Raw genomic sequence first — 6,120 nt, 5'->3', positions numbered from 1 at the left:
TGTGTGTATTTTTTTTCATTTTTATTTCCGTTCCGTTGCTGCTGACCATTGTAGGGACCCGAGGACCAGTCAAGCTGCATATCGCTGCTTTTTTCCACGGGTCCCACCATCACAATCGATGGAAATAAAATTTATTATTATTATTATTATCGCAGATAAGCAGTTCGTATCCACTATTCAATGACTAGGAAACAAATGCTCAGAGAGTGCTAGCTAACGCAAAGATCAGTAGAATTTGTCTCAATCCCTTATATATCAATATCAGAAGTTTGCAGAAAAATTGGGACCAATAATATGATTACTAGCATAGTTAAAATCATGTCTAGATATATTAATTTTAACAAAAATAAATGTTGATACAACGATTGTTAGTTCTTTCGATTTTGTTGGTTACCAATCACATTCCGTTTGCAGAAATGGTAGGCGAGGCGCGGATGTTCTCATATTCATAAGAGATAACTGGATATTTTATCGAGTAGTACGTATCTTGAAACACGCTGAGATTTTGGAGGATTCATGTGTCTAGTCTAGACGCGTCATTTCTCGTGTGCCGCTGTGCGCAATATATAAACCGCCCAGTGCAAATGTACCTCTGTTTATCGATGAATTAACTGAACTCCTAAATAAACTCAATAGTAATAAATATTTGGTCATCGACATTGACTTGAACATTGATATAAGAAATAAAAAACAAGCATGGTGTTTCCGATCACCAGAATTTACTGGAGGTTAGGGATTAGAAAATGAAATTAAGGCTTATACGAGGACGAACGTTTAGGGTGCTGAATAACGAATACTTGTGTTGACCAGATTAGTTATAGAGGACGTGATCTGAACTCAATCTCATGGGTGATTAAACGAAAGGTAACTAATCATTATTTTGTAGCTCTGATTATAATGGGATTGAGTTTCTGGGAATCGGAGCGGGTTGAGTTTAAGAGCATCTTTAACACAGTAGGATTCACAAAATTATAAGAAAGTCTAATTGGCGGTCTTTGCTCATTTATGATCATACTGTTATCAACAATTATTTTGTTAACAAAGAGAAGTTTATATAAAAATAATGCTCGAAGAAAGTAAAACTGACAAAGAAAACAAGCATACGCATGCATAGGTCAATAAATAAAGAGGTAATGACACTATCTCACGAAAACGACGGCTAATGGAAAAGAAAAGTAGAACTAAAAAGCATGATGCGTCAAAAAGAGGTAAATTTCGAAAGCTACGTACTTTGTTTACTGCAAGATTAAGACTGGCCAAAAATACTGTTACACTAATAAATTACAGAAATTTCAATACAACCCATTCAAAAAATGTGGGAATCAATCAAATGAAGTGATTAAAAAGAAGGCAAAGTAGAGGTGATACGGTTCTCAAAGCTTTTTGTAACAATGACGTTATTTTCGTGTGCAATATATTTAATGATTCTTTTATCTAAAAAAATGCAGATCTTTAGAAACTATTTACAAATCAAGAAAGAGGGCCAGTCGATGCCGTGCATAGCATACATTCGGCATATTCAACGCAATGACAAAAATATATCTTAAAAATATAGTAATTAATATAAAGGAGTAAAAACCTGTGGGGTAGGAACAAAGTTGTATACGAATTTGGTTCTGAATTTCCCTTATATATAAAAAATATTTCGAATAAATTTTAGGACCTATTAGACATTTTATTAGAAGTACTTAACTACTCTTATTCCATGGCAAGTTCCCGTTGAGTTAAAACGGTAGTAATCTAACCACTTGCGAAAATATTACTAACTCTTGTTTTGGGGAGAACAAAAAAGATTTTCTATGCTCTGAAAAATTTAAAAAATCCAATATATACGTTGCAACCGCTGAAATCCCGCGAAAATGTAGGTCTAGTGGTTAGCAGAAAGTGCCAAATTCAAGATTGGTGCTCTGGCTAATAAATTGAAATTATTTTATTATTTTTTTTAAAATAAGCAATAGGGGTTTGTTTCCGTTAACGTACGCTATTCATTTTCATTTATCCGCGGGCTCTGTTGGCCACTATTTCACCGCTTAGCATTTCCGAGCATTGCCTTAAATGAATCAGGCAACGTTATGTTCTGAAGACTTGGGTTCCTTGCTTCAGCCACTGGAGTTATATTATCACGAGGTTAAGGCTCACCGCAATAGGAAGGTTATTATTACGATGCTTAGAACGAGGTTTTAAGACCCTGTAAATTAGGTGACCACTTTAGGTAATATAATTAAAAGTGATGAATAACGGCAGCAAATGCAATAATACATTTTGTAATTAGGATAAGGTGGTCGAAGCAAAGATCAAATAGCGTTCACTAAAACTTGGGATAAACGAGTTGGTTCACACCCAAAGGAAATTCAAAACGCAAAAAGACACAAACGACAAAAAAAAACGGCCATGTTCTACTAATTGCATGTGAATTCGTCATCACTTAATTTTAATAGTCCACTCCGAATCTTTCCCCCGGACAGGGCGAGCATATTCAGTGTGTACGAAGAGACCCAGCATGCTTCAGATATGGCACCGCATAGTTTGTACACTGCCACCCTAACTTCCCACCCTCACTAAAAAGGACAGATGGCTGCGCTCCCGTCAGAGTTAAAGTCACTCTTGTCAGAAGGTGTGGGACAGGGGTCGGCGCATTCTGTGCCTCACGCATTTTTGCGCGCGTTGCCATTCATACCTGACTCGATCATACCTGATATAAGCAAGATTATACAGGTTTGCAAGAGCTTTGGTAATAAGTGTTTTTAACGCGAACAGCACACCGTACTGCGTGTATGCAGCATGGAACGGACTGAAAATGACATATGGTTCAATACAAATCTCTTTATTTAAAGGGGTACTCCACAGGTTTTTTCATTGTCTCCGATTTGCTTGAAATTTTGCTAAACTAACCAACAAACATCGCGAAAATAGTGTCCCAAATATTAGGTCAAAATATTGTTTTTTCGCGAAGTTATTGAATTTACAGTTTTGGTCGTCACCGTGTTTTTCAAGCTCGAAGTTTCTACTGGCAACAATGAGAAAGTGACGTCAGTCGAAGGCAGGAGTTCACTCTTTGGGCTGTAGATTTCGTTTTAAACTGATTCGAAGCAGTTTCATGGTGTCAAATGAATGCTTGGGAAGCTCGCTGCAGTACCCGCGCTCCAGCACGGAACAAATGATTGGCATATTCTATTTTTTGGTTGCTTGCTCGACTGGCAAGCCTGCCTGCCACTGACGTCACGGCACTGAAAAGTGCGCGTATATTTGAATGTTGGTTTTTGCATCATTTTCATTTGCCGATTTCACAATACCTGTTATGAATTTCGCGATTCTAAATAGCATAGCGGAGAGAGTTAAGGCCGGGGAGTCAGAAAATACAGTTAGTTGAGGTAGCTCAAAAAATCGGTGGAGTACCCCTTAACGCATGCAAAAATAGTGACGGCTTTTTAAGCGCCATTGGTAAGCTCAATGTGAGTCTTGGAGCGCACCAATGCTGGTAACTCGGTCGATGTAATTGTGAACCTCAACAAACGTGCCAGACCGTGCGCAAACCAGTCGAATCTTGTCGTACTGTTAAACGGGGTCTTTTTCATTTTCTGTTAAACGGGGTCACCGGCCGATCGGACCTACTGTACCTGACTGTGGAGTGAAAATTAATCGTTGGAAGAAAATTGTGCCTCTACTGACGTTGGCCGACAAAAAAAGAAAACGAAAAAATTTAGCGCCTTTTTGTTTTAAACGGGGAGGCTGAAGGGACTACAGAGGGGGTGGGTGGTCATTCAAACAGGATTGAGCACTTTGACGTCGCCATTTTTACGTGGTGGGACATTTTGTCTCGTTGGAAATCTTGTTTTGTTGGACATTTGGACCCGATTGGACATTTCGTCTCAATAGACAATTTGACTTGATGGACATTTTGACATGATTGAACATTTCGCCTGGATGGACATTTTGACTCAAGGGACATTTGGACCCAATTGGACATTTTTGTCTCGATGAACATTTTGACACGGGTGTCACGTGGCCTATTAGACATTTTTACCCCATGTGATTTTTTTCTCGTTTGACATTTTGACCAAAAAACCGTTGCAACTTTCACAGTGAGAGTAATTTTTTTTTCCTTTACAAAAACATTGGGAAATTTGCGGTGCAAAAATTGGGAATATACTTTTAACAAACCTATATATGTAGTTTGCGTGCAACCCAAACACTACTTTCTCGAAAATAGCGTGAAATGATTTTCCCATGTTCCGATGTTTGTCTGATTTTTTTATGTTTTTTGTTGTTGTTTTTATTCGTGCTTCAGCCACGGAGGTAGACATAAGGGAAGGCGACATACCGGCTCAAGCCAGCCAAACAAGACAATCCTGAAGTAGAACGCGCGGTCGGTGGGAACACTCTCAAGGTTGACCAAAAGAGCTGTTGGCACCAAATCACTTCTCCTTTTCGTCCAATAGCGTCTCTTGGTTTTGGTCATCGTTGGAAGCGTGTCCCTCCACACTTCTGGCTTCTCCTTTGGTGGTGTCATGCCGCTTCCAGAAGCTTCCTACTCCATGGCTTTAGTCCTTCCTTCTACGTAGTCAGCACCATCAAGGATGGTGTTGCATGCAGTAGAGCTTTCGAGGGCGCTGATATTTTTTTTTTTTAATCTTTGTTACGCGCAGTTAGTACAAACGAGGTTGGCGGTGTAGTCCCACGCCTGGCGTGCGAGCTGCACCCCTTCAACCCCTTTTTCCCACCCAAATGTGCCTCAAAAAGCTTAACCTAGCCCGAAGCTAATGAATGCTATGATTTTAAACGTTTTGCTTTTAAACCTGCCATGACTGAAGGTCTGGTTCATGTGATGAGACCAGCCATACTTCAGCTGCCCGCTCGTGCTCCTAGCTCTTCACTAATGTCCGTATTATTTATTTATTTATTTATTTATTGATACCCTTCAGGGCCCGAAGGCATTACAGAAGGGGGGTGGGCATAGCAACAATATACAAACAAAAGAAATATACCTAACTAGTGAGTTAAACAGGACAAAAATATAATTTGAAACAATATATACACAAACAAATTCACTTAACAAGGGAGTTATAGAGGATGCAAAAAATAATTGTAGACAGCAATTCGAAAATCAGAGCTCTCGGCAATCTCGACTACAGCTGCGGGAAGGCGATTCCAGTCCAGTGACGTTTTGGGCAAAAAAGACTGAAAAAAACGTGATGTGTGACAGTGAGCAATGCCAACTTTATATCGATGGTCGACGCGCGATGAGATATAAGACGGTTGTATTAACAAAAGCTGGCGCATTGACGTGTTAAGATAATGGATCTTGTGAAATAAGCACAAGCGTGACACTTTCCTGCGAAGAGAGAGATCAGGTAAGCAGAGATTGAATTTCATTGCTGATACGCTGGATGTACGGTGATAGTTATGCAGTATGAATCGAGCAGAACGGTTTTGAATGGCTTCAAGTGATGACGCAAGTGTTATACCAGGGTCCCATATAGCTGCGGCGTATTCAAGTTTACTTCGAACCAAAGACTTGTAAAGAAGTAGTTTTAAAGAGGTGGAAGCAAGAGAGAAGTTTCTTTTAAGATAGCCTAACATGCGGTTTGCATTGTTGATTACGTATTGAATGTGAGTATCCCAGGAGAGGTTATTTGTTATATGCACACCGAGATATTTATATGATAAGACAGAATCAAGGACAACGCCGCTAATATTGTAAGAATGGCATGTGTTCATTTGATGTGATACTCTCATGGATTTGCATTTGTTAATGTTAAGTTTCATATTCCATGAGTCACACCACCGGGAAATGCTGTCAAGGTCTGACTGAAGAGAATGAATATCAGAATCATTGGTTATTTCCCTGTAGATGACACAGTCATCTGCAAATAAGCCAATGGATGAAGAAACATGAGTAGGTAAATCATTAATATAAATAAGAAATAAAAGAGGACCTAGTACGGAACCTTGGGGAACGCCTGAACTTACTGGTGAATGATCTGAGTTGCAGCCATTAACATGAACAAATTGTGAGCGGTTAGTTAAAAAAGACTCAATCCAAGCAAGAATATGGGGTTCTATGTTAAGGACAGTGAGTTTATGAAGAAGAAGCCGGTGTGAAACTTTGTCGAATGCTTT

The sequence above is a fragment of the Ixodes scapularis genome, unplaced genomic scaffold (genome assembly GCF_016920785.2).
Source record: "Ixodes scapularis isolate PalLabHiFi unplaced genomic scaffold, ASM1692078v2 ptg001518l_1__unscaffolded, whole genome shotgun sequence".
Classification (NCBI taxonomy): domain Eukaryota; kingdom Metazoa; phylum Arthropoda; class Arachnida; order Ixodida; family Ixodidae; genus Ixodes; species Ixodes scapularis.
Note: the sequence above shows the minus strand (reverse complement) of the source record.